At 43.6% G+C, this 15,229-nt stretch overlaps 1 protein-coding gene and 1 long non-coding RNA gene across 8 annotated transcripts in view; one reads left to right on the forward strand and one right to left on the reverse strand.

Moving 5' to 3' along the window:
- The window catches only part of Skap1 (src family associated phosphoprotein 1), a 295,053-nt gene that overhangs the window by 45,763 nt on the left and 234,061 nt on the right, over nt 1–15,229 (forward strand). The window lies entirely within an intron of this gene.
- The window catches only part of Gm38960, a 47,730-nt gene that overhangs the window by 17,966 nt on the left and 14,535 nt on the right, over nt 1–15,229 (reverse strand). The gene's annotated exons all lie outside the window — the stretch shown is intronic.

The following is a 15,229-nucleotide window of genomic DNA, read 5'->3' on the forward strand; positions in this document are numbered from 1 at the left end:
TGTCTGTTTATTCAGATTTTTGTGAAATGAAAGGGAGGGAGATACTATTATGTCTTTAATTAGAAGTCTGGTGTTATTTTTCAATTAATCTGTGTCAGTAGCTTTAGCATTTGTATTAAATCATTTTCTTCATGAAGACTTTTAATAAGGAAACAAATTGATTGTATTTATATATTGGATACTCTCCACTTCATTGTGTATTCAGATCTGTCTTTTGAAGCATACTTTTGCTGGTCATCTTGTGGTTAGTCCTTGAAGCCAGACTCTAGAAACAACAACAAAATCCTCTTTTGTTTGGATTGAGGCATTTATCTATCTATCTATCTATCTAAGTTATGAGACAGGGTCATAGAATAGAGTCCAAGCTGGTCTTGAACTTGTAACCCTCTGACCTAAACTTCCCCAGTGCAAGTGTATCATTTATACCTTGCCACCTGATGAAGATTTAATTTAGCAAAGCCGTCTTAACTTTAGCTTCCTCCACCTGTTCCCTCTTTCTTTTTTTTTTTTCCCCTCTCACCTTGGTATGGAGCTTAAGGGAAAATGAAGGCACCCCACGTTTGTCTTATTTGGAATAAATCTATGCTGTAGCCTAGTCTATAGTGTGGCCTGGGGCGCACTGCCTCTCTGGCGTCACCCCTCTCTCTCTGAGATGCACTGAGCAGCTGCTTGGAGCTCTGAGAGCTCTCACCCTGTCTTATTTAGCAGGCAGTTATTGCACACAAGCTCTTTGCCACTTCCTCTTCCAGCTCCAGCAGGTGAGATTACAATGCAGTAGGAGAGAGCACACACACAGGTGTGCCGAGGGAGCGGCTGACACGGGAGACTGAGCTGAATCTTAAAGCACCAGCTAGCTTTTGCAGAGGAAGGAGACGCAAAAGAAAGTCCTGATGGTAGGTAGCAACACGAGACAGCAGGGACGGGAGTGCAAGCCTTCTCTCCCCGAGAGCTGGGCTGAGGCACTGAAGGATTTGAGGCCAGAGCCCTTTAGGTCATTAGAGTAACATCAGTGCTTAGGATGTGAGCAGCTGATGTTGATTAGAAGCCGTCCAGGTCTGATGTCCGGTTCTTTGTGAGGATCGCCTCTGGTAATTCTCAAGAGTTATGTGAAACAGGAATGATTTCTATTTCTTAAAGAAAAGGAAACGGAGTCTGTGTCTCAGGTCTCACCATTAAAATCTAGAGCTGGGATTCCAGGCTAGACCTTCTGTGAAGCCTTTACACATTGCTGTTGCTACATGACCCATTCCATCAGCGCTGAAGATACAGGGTCAGAGGGAGCGAGATGATGGCAGATGGACCAGTTAGCATCTGACTGGACTTCCTGGTGCATTCTGAGGGCTTGGATGAATGGATTCGGTGTCTGCAGAGGTGGCTTAAAAGGATAATAAGGACGTAGGCTTGGGGGCCCATGGGACGGACAAACCGATAGACAAAGAGGAAGAAGGGATTCTTAGTTCTAGTTGGGTGGATAGTGATGCTGACCGTCGAGATAGAGGACACAGCAGCAGGAGAGATTTGAGGACTCCTGGAACAAAGGATGGTTATTCTTCATGGACAAGACTAGCTCCACAGTCTCTCCCGCTTCCGAATGTTCTAACTAATATCAAACTTTAACAAGAATGGACAGTGTTGTCGAGTCTCCAGCCTTTGGTTTCTCTCCCATGTTGCCTGAGCTCCGTGACGCGGTTCTCCGGTCTTCTTGTCCACTCTCGAGTCCTTTTATCTCACAAGCCTACAGAAGTCCTAACCTTGATAGATTCAGTTTTCCAACCTCTCTGCTGTTGTACTTAGGCAACTAATTGGGGCCAGAGAAAAATGATGCAATCGAATTGCTACCACAGTAAATCCTAGTCTCCAACCACAGACGAGCACTTAATGATGCTGGCAATTCCTCACAGGCTCCAGGTCAGCAATTGCTTCCGTTTCCCTTAGTGCCCACCACTAGCCCCTTTCAGCCTGTGCCTCAAGGTAGCACCCCTCACCAAAGGGAAGCGGGCCTTGGGTTGGCGCTTACCCAGTATCCTGCCCTGCCCCCTCTCCTCAACCATACCTGCTAAGCTGCTCTCTGCCATCTGCTCTCCTGACAGGCCTGGTTTCTCTCTACAGCCTGGACCTGGCCTCTTTGTGACCTGCCTTTCCCTGTCCTGTCAGGCTGCTGCTTTTGTCTGATCTCAAGCCTTCCCTCAGCATTCTTTATCTGCAAAATGACAGGGTTCTGGCATTACCCAGGCCTGGGTTCTTCTGGGTTCTTGTGTTTTGGGGTTTTTTTTTTTGTTTGTTTGTTTTAATCATTTTGGTGTCCTGGGTCAGTCACACAACTTGCATATAGTTTGACTCTTAGACACAGTGGTCTGGGTTTTTGGGTTTTGTGTATGTGTGTGTCCCTTTTCCCAAATTTTCCCAAAATTTCTGGCAAGTAGCAGACATTTATTAACCTCATGGTTATGGAAAGAATGAACTCAGTGTTTCTAGACTAAGATAGAATGATATACATGTGTGGTGTCCCAAAAACTTGAAGTTGGGATTGTGTGTGTCTGTGTGTGTGTGTCTGTGTGTGTGTATGTGTGTGTGTGTAATGGTTGCCATCAAGCAAATAATATGACCATGTTTATCACAAGGAGAATGCCAAAAATATGCTATTAAGAAGTGTTAGCTCCAAAAGATTTGAAGCCATTTTTTATAGAAACCATTTCATGTTCAAACAAACAGCCCATTTTTAAACCTGGCTTCCATTCTGCACAAGATAAGGTAAGGTGGCTAAGTAGTATGGAGTTGTAAACTCCTGAGGGGAGGGTTGTACATGGCCTAGTAGTTAAGAGTTCGAACTGTTCTTCCAGGTCCAGAGCTGGAGTCCCAGCACCCACATCAGGTGGCTCACAACCATCTCTAGCTCCAACTCTAGGGGACCCACCTCCTTTGGCCTCCATGAGATTTAAAAAACAAACAAACAAAAAAACATTCTATACTGCAGAGGAGCTTCTAAGTCAGGGAAGTATATAACATCCCTGTAGTGCAGTCGAATAGCTTCTGTGTCTGTTCCCATCTGTAATGTGAGAGCTAAGGTAAATGATCTTAAAGTCCTCACAGTTGTAAATCCAGTGAGTTAGGGGCCGAACTCACAAGGTCCTTTAGTTGTCTATTGTTCACAGCAAGGTGTCCAAGTGGTTGGTGTGAATTAGTCTGGTGCCAGAAATAAAATCTCCAACCATCGATGATGACAAAGACCACAGAGACGAAGTTTAAAACCTGACAATCAGCTGGAGCAGGGCATGTGTACCCACCCCTTGTCATCTCCAGTATCCATCCAGGCTTGGAACCAGAAGGCTTCTTAGACCTGTCTTTATCTGTCTCCTGCCTTTTCACTCCTCTGCTTGCAAAGCACATTGTACATCCCTGCCAGATCTGGCCTTAACACACAACACCTCACCCTGAAAGACAAGCAGACAACAGATACAAACAACACCGCACCCTGAAAGACAAGCAGACAACAGATACAAACAACACCGCATCCTGAAAGACAAGCAGACAACAGTTACAAACAACACTGCACCCTGAAAGACAAGCAGACAACAGTTACAGCTTTCAGTGATCCTGTTTTCTCTTTAGGGGGAAGGAAAAAAGAACCTAAACTCTGACCTGATATTGTGTCTTTAAATTTGCCACATTGAATCCAGTTAGCATCAGGTTTTTTTTCCTCTTATTACTTCAGTGAGTTATATTTTTCTTCTGTGCATGTTGTCTCTTATGTGCATGGAGGATGGGGATTGTGAGGGAAAATGAGTGAAATTTCTTTGTAAGGAATTACTCCCAGACAGAACTCAGGTTGTCACATCTGTCCAGCAAGTGCCTTTATCCACTAAGCCATCTTGCCAACCCCCAGAGTAGTTTTTGATTGACCCACCAGTGACTGAATGTAGCAAAATATAGGTGACTAGTGGGAAACAGTGTTATTAAACTTCTTTTTTATTATCTAGGAATAGACTTAAAATTTGGGCGGGTCATGAGGAGCTATATTGTCAGTATCAGTTAATATCACTTGTTTATTAAGTAGGAGTTTAATTGTGACCATGGTCTTCTCTGACCATTGTGTTGTTATCTGGGGTATGAAGTGGAAATTTCTGGATATGTCGTGTGATGCAGACTCACATGGTGTCTTGCTAAGGCAAGACCCGTTGGAGGACACATGATTTTTAGAGAGAGTATACATAGGACTCAACAGGCAGTGATGGGGTGCTTGCTTGGTTAACTTTGCAACACTTCCTTGGTCTCAAGTCTTTGCTGATCTTTGATTCGTGAGAAAGGCACTTCAGAGAACTTCTCTTGGCATCCTGGCTGGTCCTGGTTGTTCCCACCCACTCGGATTCCAGCGGAGGCCTGGAGGTTTCTGCTGGTTGGTGCCACAACTGCTGATTTGTGTTTGGTATCCTGACACTAATGAACTGGACTGTTGGTATAGTGACAATGGAGACTGGAATTGCTCCCCAAAACTACTTCTAAACAGGTCCACATCTCCTTATTCTATTTACCATCTTTTCTCCCCTTTTTTTGAATGGTGGGCTAGAAGTGTGTGTATGTGGGGGAGGGGTCAAAAGCATTTAAAAACTCTTATTAAAAATAGGTTTTAAGAAAATATCTAAGCTGATAGAAGTGAATTTCTAAAACTTATACATATAGATTTGGAACCAAATAAATATTACACTTCCCAAAAGAACACAGGACCATCTTATGATGGGTCTTTCTCTTGGTTGAATTAGATGCATGATGTCTATTGTTACCACGTTATTTGCTAGTCAATATTCCAAGTTTTATCTCTCCATATCTTTTGGATAAGATTCCAACTTCCTCACAGGTAGGCACAAGCCATTGCACCTTCACTGGCACTGAAGGAACGAGGGCCAGACAGCACATCATCTCTACATCACAGGCCTTCCTTTGGCTGTTTCTCTAAGGCTGGTGTCCAGACCCCAGGGTCCCAGGCCTCTGATGGCTCCATCAGGTAATTCCACCAGATGGTGCCATTTTCCTATTCCTGCTCTTAGATGCCCAATGGCCACATTACTCTTCTGCCACTTGCTCATTCTTTCTGCAATAGTTCTGGGATACTGGCGGTAGAATGAGAAGTCAAAACTCAAAGGGCAACTTTCCAAGTGAGGAAGAGGTTAAGGAAACATCTTGGATGTATGGACTTAAGCGCTGTTCAGCAAAGCCATTTTCTTGGGTGTAAAATTAGTCTTTACCCCATGGCTCATTGTTCAAGATCAATTGCAAGGGGGCTTTGTTAGTCGTATGAACTTGACATTGAAGCACAGCTCAACTAGGTGTCAACTTGGATCCTAAGAGTCCATTCCCAATACCAGAACAATATTTCAGCCAGTATTAGTCTTTGTGTTCTGTGTAGATATGGGCACGATGCAGAAGAGATGCTCAAGAGGGACACAAGAGGAACTCTGGACAACGAGTTTCTCAAATAGCCTATGCATTCAGAAAGGCCTGGTGCTTCCTTGCAAAAATGAGATTCAAATATGAATATCAGGAAGTCATTAAGAAAGATTTGAGTAAGCAGATGATTTATCAAGGCAGGGGAGGCATGATATGCCTTACATTAAGTCACAGGTAAAAATAACATTTTTAATGCTTCCGTTGCAAAAAAACCAATCATCTAGATGTTTTAAATTTGTGGCATCCCATATGTTGACCTTTCTGGATTGCTAGTTTTATAATGCCAGTATAGTCCTGTTTATGTCTAACACAATGCATCTCATCATTTAAAAAGTTTATTAGATTTTTTTTGATGTGTGTGTGTGTGTGCAGGCAGGTACATGCCACTGTGGATGTGTGAAGTTCAGCAGACAACTTTATGGAGTTGATTCTTGCCTTCTGCCTTGGTTTTTTGTTTTTTGTTTTTTGTTTTTTTTTTTTGAGTCAGGGTCTCAAACTGGGCTGCGTATCCAAGCCTAGCCTGCTTGATAACTTCCCAAGATTCTCCTGTCTCTGCCCTGTCCCATCTCACTGGAGGTATGCCAGATTACAGATACGTGTGTCTACACCTGGTGGCTTCCAGGCTTTGCCAGTGATGGTTTCACATGCCGAATCGCTATTTTGCGCCCTTAGCATTTTGACAGCTGCAGGGAGATGAGGGAGTCTCTGATACAGCTGCAGGACTATGGAGTTTGCTCCAAGGGAACAAAGAACCAATACTACTTTCCATCAGTGGTAGGGAGCTTATGAGCCCCCTGGAGACCAACTGTGGACTCTGAATACCACCCTAGAACATTAACACATCTCTCCACCCCCACCCCCACCCCTACTCCCTAACAGAGCAGTTGTAACTTCCCCCTAAACTCTGGGTTCTTTTTTTTTTTTTATTGTAACTTCTTTTAAAAAAAAAGTCAGCAGGTGTGGAATTCCAGAGCGCTGGCACTAGAGCAGTTATAACTGGATACAAATCTTGCTTTTGACACTTAGAGGCTCAGACATCTCAGTCAAATGTTTGGCTTCCTGAGTCCGGAGTCTTGTTTTCCACCTGTAACGTGGAGATAATGGATGTGGGGGCGGGGGGAAGCTCAGTGGGCACTAGTGCTTGCTCTACAAGCTGGCAGGCCTAGGCATGGCTGCCTGGAGCCCAAGTCAAGAGCTAGATGCTGTAACCCCAGAACTCCTACAGGGAGATGGGGCACAGAGGCAGGAATTACCTGGAGTCTGCAGCCGAGTGAGATAAGACCTTTCAATCAAAGAGGGAAGGTAAAAGCTGTCTTCTATGCCTTCTTCTGACCTTCCCGTGCCTGAGAACACATACCATTGAGGAGGGAAGCAGGAGGGAGAGATAGTTTTAAAACGAGAAGCTAACAATACACTGACTTCTCAAGGTAACTATAAAGATTAAATAAAATATGTGAAATGTCTGCCTAGTATAATGCTCAGCATACATTAAGTGCTGAGTTTGTATGTTACTTTATTATAATTAGAAAATGGAATTCTTTTTCCTTCTGGGGTAGTTTTAACAATATTAGGGTACTTTGAGTTGTTTGTCTCCCTCCTGCAACAGGATCTGGTTGATTACCTGGTCAGGAGATGAACGCTCTGGGTAGTTTTTCTCCATAACCACGTTTATTGCTTGGCTTTGTGGTCGAGAATCTGACCGCTTCTCCTCGACCCAAACTAATGGTTTAGAGTCAATTGCTCCCTTTTCAGTAGACATCTAGTAATACATCCTGTGAATTAAGGTGGCAATTTAGAAGACCGTATTTACAGTTTCCTATTAAAATGTCTGTTTAGAAGCCAATTGCTGTACGGACTATGCTGGTACACACCTGTAATCCCACATAGGCAAGAGGATTCATTCCGTAAATTCAAGGTTAGCCTGTGCTATATAGTGAACTGTAGGTCAGCCTGAGCTATACACACACACACACACACAGAGACAGACAGACAGACAGACAGACAGACAGACAGACAGACAGACAGAGACAGAGAGAGAGAGAGAGAGAGAGAGAGAGAGAGAGAGATGCTAGGCTTGGAAACTGTGTTTGCCTCGTTCCTTATTTCATTTATAGAATGGGCTTAATAAAGGAAGAAAAACACTGAAAAGGTGGGGAAAGGTCCCAGCTACCCAGTGAATAGATCTTAGCATTGTTTCCTTTCTTACCATTGCTATCAGTATGGTTACTCCTGGGGCTCCGGTTTCTGTCAGCACCACAAGCTCTATTTGTCTGCTGTATCTGTCCTCAAACTGAAGTTCATTTGCTAATATCTTTAATTTAAAAATCCTGAACAGCAAACTTTGCTGTATTTAAAATACCATGTATGTATTTTAAATTTGTTTTCTTTCTATGCATCCAAGTGATCTGCTTGCCTATGGGTCTGTGTACCATTTCCATATACCAGCCGTGGCCAAAGGTTGTTGGCTCCCCTCCCAGGACAGGAGTTACAGATGGTTGTGAGCCACCATGTGGGTGCTGGGAATTGAACCTCGGTCTTCTGGAAGAGCAGCATACGCTCTTCCTGGCCGAGCCATCTCTCCAGTCCCAAACCATTCATGTCATTTAATCTTTGCATGCAAAATGAAAAGACTGTTCTGCAGGCCAGCTAAATGTGAAGACAGGTTTGTTTGGACTGAATGTGAAAATAATTGCCATCAACATGGCGCAGCATTGTCTTTCTGCTCACGCTGTACGTGTCGTCTTTTTCTTTTTTTTTTTTTGTTCTCACCTCAGTTCCAAATTCCATTTGCATGGACCTGGTGAGGCTGAGTGTGGATATTGCAGAAGAGTGATGGCTCCCCTTTCCTATAGAAGCTGAAGGTTCAGAGAGAAGATTAAAGAAGTGTTTGTTATCTCTCTGCACAGGCCTGATAGGAAAGTCTCAGAGGGTTTTGGACTAGACATAAACTCTGTGTGTGTGCGTGTGCGTATGTGCTTTCCTCCCGTCCCCTTCTTTATATCTTGGTTTAAAGCATTTAGCTCCAGATTGCTTGTACTCTCTGGCTTAAAGAGCATTGTTTCCAGAGCAGAGTGTAAGAATTGGAAGATGTCAGCCGGGTTTAACTAAATGCTTTCCGAAGAGCACAGAACTCTCCAGACTCTGATGAAGACCAACCACAGGATACGTGTAACGAGACAAGATGAAGACTTTAAATGTGTCCAGCAGACAATAGGCTGGGGCCCTTTTTTTGAGGGTTGATGTTGCTGATATTTTATACTTTCTTTTTAGAAGTGCTCTCTGGGCCTGGGGGTATAGTTCAGTTGGTGGAGTGTCTGCTGAGCAGGAACAAAGGCCCTGGGTTTGTGCAGCATAGCGCTTAGTGTAGTAGTACACTGGTAATCCTACCACCCAGGAAACGGAGGCAGGGGATCAGTAGGTCAAGGTCATCTTTGGCTACTTGGGGAGTCTGAGGCTAGCCTGGGCCACGTGAGACCAGACTCATAAACAAAACAAAACAAATGCTCTCTGTGGGAAGTAAGTGTGTTTTTGCTGTTTGTTCCTGGTTTTTAAAAGCAAACCACCCTTAGACTTACTGTATTTTTTTTTAATTAGGTATTTTCCTCATTTACATTTTCAATGCTATCCCAAAGGTCCCCCATACCCACCTCCCAATCCCCTACCCACCCACTCCCCCTTTTTGGCCCTGGCGTTCCCCTGTACTGGGGCATATAAAGTTTGCAAGTCCAATGGGCCTCTCTTTGCAGTGATGGCCAACTAGGCCATCTTTTGATACATATGCAGCTAAAGACAAGAGCTCCCGGGTACTGGTTAGTTCATATTGTTGTTCCACCTATAGGGTTGCAGTTGCCTATAGCTCCTTGGGTAATTTCTCTAGCTCCTCCATTAGGGGCCGTGTGACCCATCCAATAGCTGACTGTGATCATCCACTTCTGTGTTTGCTAGGCCCCGGCATAGTCTCACAAGAGAGAGCTATAACTGGGTCCTATCAGCGAAATCTTGCTAGTGTATGCAATGGTGTCAGCATTTGGAAGCTGATTATGGGATGGATCCCTGCATATGGCAGTCACTAGATGGTCCATCCTTTCGTCACAGCTCCAAATTTTGTCTCTGTAACTCCTTCTATGGGTGTTTTGTTCCCATTTCTAAGTAAGGGTAAAGTGTCCACACTTTGGTCTTCGTTCTTCTTGAATTTCATGCGTTTGACAAGCTGTATCTTATATCTTGGGTATCCTAAGTTTCTGGGCTATTATCCACTTATCAGTGAGTACATATTGTGCGAGTTCCTTTGTGATTGGGTTACTTCACTCAGGATGATACCCTCCAGGTCCATCCATTTGCCTAGGAATTTCATAAATTCATTTTTTCTAATAGCTGAGTAGTATTCCATTGTGTAAATGTACCACATTTTCTGTATCCATTCCTCTGTTGAGGGGCATCTGGGTTCTTTCCAGCTTCTGGCTATTATAAACAAGGCTGCTATGAACATAGTGGAGCATATGTTCTTCTTACCGGTTGGGACATCTTCTGGATATATGCCCAGGAGAGGTATTGCGGGATCCTCCGGTAGTACTATGTCCAATTTTCTGAGGAACCGCCAGACTGATTTCCAGAGTGGTTGTACAAGCTTGCAATCCCACCAACAATGGAGGAGTGTTCCTCTTTCTCCACATCCTCGCCAACATCTGCTGTCACCTGAGTTTTTGATCTTAGCCATTCTGACTGGAGTGAAGTGGAATCTCAGTGTTGTTTTGATTTGCATTTCCCTGATGATTAAGGATGTTGAACATTTTTTCAGGTGTTTCTCTGCCATTCGGTATTCCTCAGGTGAGAATTCTTTGTTCAGCTCCGAGCCCCATTTTTTAATGGGGTTATTTGATTTTCTGGAGTCCACCTTCTTGAGTTCTTTATATATATTGGATATTAGTCCCCTATCCGATTTGGGATAGGTAAAGATCCTTTCCCAATCTGTTGGTGGCCTTTTTGTCTTATTGACGGTGTCTTTTGCTTTGCAGAAGCTTTGCAATTTTATGAGGTCCCATTTATCGATTCTTGATCTTACAGCACAAGCCATTGCTGTTCTATTCAGGAATTTTTCCCCTGTACCCATATCTTCGAGGCTTTTCCCTACTTTCTCCTCTATAAGTTTCAGTGTCTCTGGTTTTATGTGGAGTTCCTTAATCCACTTAGATTTGACCTTAGTACAAGGAGATAGAAATGGATCAATTCGCATTCTTCTACATAATATCCGCCAGTTGTGCCAGCACCAATTGTTGAAAATGCTGTCTTTTTTCCACTGGATGGTTTTAGCTCCCTTGTCAAAGATCAAGTGACCATAGGTGTGTGGGTTCATCTCTGGGTCTTCAATTCTGTTCTATTGGTCTACTTGTCTGTCACTATACCAGTACCATGCAGTTTTGATCACAATTGCTCTGTAGTACAGTTTTAGGTCCGGCATGGTGACTCCACCAGAGGTTCTTTTATCCTTGAGAAGAGTTTTTGCTATCCTCGGTTTTTTGTTATTCCAGATGAATCTGCCGATTGCCCTTTCTAATTCGTTGAAGAATTGAGTTGGAATTTTGATGGGGATTGCATTGAATCTGTAGATTGCTTTTGGCAAGATAGCCATTTTTACAATGTTGATCCTGCCAATCCATGAGCATGGGAGATCTTTCCATCTTCTGAGATCTTCTTTAATTTCTTTCTTTAGAGACTTGAAGTTCTTATCATACAGATCTTTCACTTCCTTAGTTAGAGTCACGCCAAGGTATTTTATATTATTTGTGACTATTGAGAAGGGTGTTGTTTCCCTAATTTCTTTCTCAGCCTGTTTATCCTTTGTATACAGAAAGGCCATTGACTTGTGTGAGTTAATTTTATATCCAGCTACTTCATTGAAGCTGTTTATCAGGCTTAGGAGTTCTCTGTTGGAATTTTTAGGGTCACTTATATATACTATCATATCATCTGCAAAAAGTGATATTTTGACTTCTTCCTTTCCAATTTGTATCCCCTTGATCTCCTTTTGTTGTCTAATTGCTCTGGCTAGGACTTCAAGTACAATGTTGAATAGGTAGGGCGAGAGTGGACAGCCTTGTCTAGTCCCTGATTTTAGTGGATTGCTTCCAGCTTCTCACCATTTACTTTGATGTTGGCTATTGGTTTGCTGTAGATTGCTTTTATCATGTTTAGGTATAGGCCTTGAATTCCTGATCTTTCCAAGACTTTTATCATGAATGGGTGTTGGATTTTTAGACTTACTGTATTAATAATATTTGGAAGAGAAAGAAAGGAAGAAAAGACAGGATAGCAAGAAGAAGAAGAAGAAGACGAAGAGGAAGAAGAAGAAGAAGAAGCAGCAATGTTTATTTCCACTTATTCAAGTTCAGCACATGAATTTCACTAGATTTTTAAAAATTAATAATATTACATACATTTAAAATGTACAAGCCGATGATTTGATATGCACATATGCATGGCGAAGTGGTTGGCTCACAAGTCAATTAGCACACCCACCGCCTCCCACCCACAGGTGCTTTTATCCTGAGAATGTGTCAGATCTACACTCTTGGCAATTTCTAGCTCTATATAAAATGTTAACCTGAGTCCCGACTGCACATTAATTAGATCCTTGTAACCTAGTTGTCTTTTTTTGGTTTTGAGTTACTCTTGTTTAGGATCTTAAATTATTGTTTTATTACCATATGGTCTTGAGTATTTTGTTGCCTGCATGTCAGTGCATCATAGTCATATCTAGAGACTGCAGAGGTCAGAAGAGGGCATTGGATCCCATGGGGTGGAAATTATAGACAGTTGTGAACTGCTGTGTGGGTACTGGGAATTGAATTAGGGTCCTCTGGAAGAGCAGCCAGGGCTCTTACCTGCTGAGACATCTCTCTAGCCTTTGTCGTTAAAGACAGGTTCTTGCTATGTAGCTGAGCTGGGCTCATACTTAGGATCCTCCTTCCTTGGTCCCCTGGAACCAGTGTTATAGGTCTGTGTAACTATATGTAACAATACCTTGCCAAGCTTGTACATCTCTATCACTGGAAGTTTGACAAAGATGTTTAATTACAGTATTATCAAAGATAAGGTTTACTCTGCTACTTAATGTCAACTGGGTAAGACAGCTTCATTTGCTCCTGTTAAATGGACTGTTTCTCTGCCCAGGACTTTCTTATGGTAGTTACTATTGGCAGACACATACTCCCAAGTCTATGTGAACGTATCACACCTATCACACGGTCTATCCTCTTGACTAACAAGAGAAACCAGGAAACCTGGACATGCTAGAGGAGGGAACTGAAAACAGGCAGTGGGGTAGGGATAGAGGGAGAAGGAGGCACCAAAGAGGGCTGAGATCGATAACAACATCTAATTATTTAATAGTTTGCTCGGGGTCAGCCTTTTTAAACAGGGTTACTCTGTTTCCTCCAACCCTCTGGACCAACAAATAAGAGTAATATTCTTTAGAAAAGGTCCTGTTATTGTTGTCAGTAACATTTTGGAAAGCACGTGCGTGAGTGTGTGTGTGTGTGTGTGTGTGTGTGTGTGTGTGTGTGAGAGTGTGAGTGTGTGTGTGTGTGTGTGTGTGAGTGTGAGTGTGTGTGTGTGAGAGAGAGTGTGTCTGTGTATATGTGTGAGTATGTGTGTGTGTGTGTATTTACAGTTCTTTTTTTATTTTATGTTATGTGTGTGGGTATTTTGCCTGCACATATGTATGTGTGTGTTTACAACATTTTCTTGTTGTCATTATTTTTTGTTTTGTTGTTTTATGTGTATGGGTGTTTTGTCTGCATGTCTGTCTGTCTGTCTGTCTGTGTATGAAGAGCATGCCTGATATTTCCATAAGCCAGAATGATACCCATTTCAACGTGGAGTTGAAGCTATAGGTGTTTGTGAGCCAACATGTGGGTGCTGTGAATCAAACCGAGGTCCTCTGAAAGAGTGTCCTGTGCTGGTAACTACCAAGCCATCACCGGCTCCCTCATTTCCTTTTCTGTTTAGTTAGAAGATGAGTAACAGGAAGAATCAGGCACTAGAGCAATGCTTTCCAGTAAGACGGAAGCAGCGGAAGTTGGAAAATATGCTCACCTGCCTGATGACTTGCTGGCTTGGTTGTGGCTTTGATGTGTGTATGAAAAGTCCTCCATAGGCTCATGTCCTCATAACAGTGGGGAGGTCACAGACCCTTTAAGAGGTCTGCTGGTGGAATTAAAGCACTAGGGGCCAATGCTTGGAAGATGGCAGCCCTGACCACTTATGCCGAGCTCTTTGCAGCCTTGGTGCCTCCAGCTTCCTTTGTGTTCCTGCTTGCTGCTTGGTTCAACTATTTCGTCCTTCACAAAATAGTCTATATTCCCTCAAATGATAAGCCAAAAGCAATGTTTCCTTCCTTCAATGGCTTCTTGATATGTGTTCAGTCACAGCACTGAGAGAAGTAAGCCAACTGTTTCCCAGGAAGGACTTTTGTGCAATTGTCAGATGCACTGTGCTGGTTAGAGACCCACACACTTTACACACAACTGAATTAAATGTCTGCCGGTCCTAGTGTTAATGTGCCTTACACTAGAGGACACCCTTTCTTCCCAGATGTTTGAAGCTTCCTGCCTCCCACCTCTGACTCCCCACCTCTCTGCTCTCCTCTTCTACCACCCTGGCCTTCCTTTGCCCTCTCTCTAGCCTGGTATTTTATATTCCCTTTCACCCGATGATCCGATCAGACTGGGTCTGGGAAAAGCAAACACGAGCTTTCTGCTCGCATTCTGCCTTCACTAATAACATCTCTCAAAGCAGCCTCCTCCCCTCTGGGCTCTCACTGCTTCCATTTTCAGGAGGGGTGGAGAAATTGTCTAGATGTGAGGCTGAGCTTCCTAATGGAGCCAAACCTAATTTTAGCTGTACTGACACTGGAAGCCATCATTGCTACCCAAGTATGGCCTTTCCCTGAACCTTCTGTGGTTACGGGCCCTGTTGATTTGATTAAGAATTTGATTAAAAACGTTCACTTTTCCTCCTAGAAAGGCTCCGATGCAGATTCCCAAGAGGCCGAGATGAGAGTAGAAAAACATCCATCCTACTTTGTGGTGTGGAAGTCTCTATGTCTGTTCCAAGAATTAAGGCGTAGTTACCATGAGCCTGATGGAGTAGGCCGGGGAAGGGGAGGAAGTGAGGGGAGCAAGTGTTTGAATACCACACTCTAACATGAAGAGAACGGGACAGGAGATGGAGAGGCTGAAGGGATGAGGGGAGGGTGTGTTTCAATTCACAAGAGCACACGGGCTGATGGGAAGGGCCAAGCTGAGAGGAAGGGCGGCTATCCCCTAGAGGAAAATCAATACAGGATAATGTAAGTTTCCTGTGAAGGCACTAAATAGGCTTTTGTGGGTAGCCATCATAAGTGACATTGTTTCTGTTGGAGGAAAAAATGTATGTCAGGTGCCACAGAAATGATTTACAAGTGGTCCCTTCCGTCATGGCTGTTCACTGCTTAAGACCTCAAGGGTTATCACTCTGGCCAACCACTTCACAGTTAGAGGGTAGGAGAAAGTACACGGGCCTGTTCCATTTCTTGGCTCCTCCACTCCTAATATGAGACAACTGTGACTCTCCCGTCCGTCCGGAGCTCACCTGTACACTTTGGACATGCATGCCACTGAGGAAGTGTTCTTGGTCCTGGGATTTTGATGATTTAACAACAGGAGTACAGCTGGGGTTGGCTGCCCAGGCCGGTGGTGTTAATGGTGCTGTGATGCTCAGGACAGGTGTCTCGGTAAAGAACCACCCT

The sequence above is a fragment of the Mus musculus genome, chromosome 11, assembly GCF_000001635.26.
Source record: "Mus musculus strain C57BL/6J chromosome 11, GRCm38.p6 C57BL/6J".
NCBI classification, from domain to species: Eukaryota; Metazoa; Chordata; class Mammalia; order Rodentia; family Muridae; genus Mus; species Mus musculus.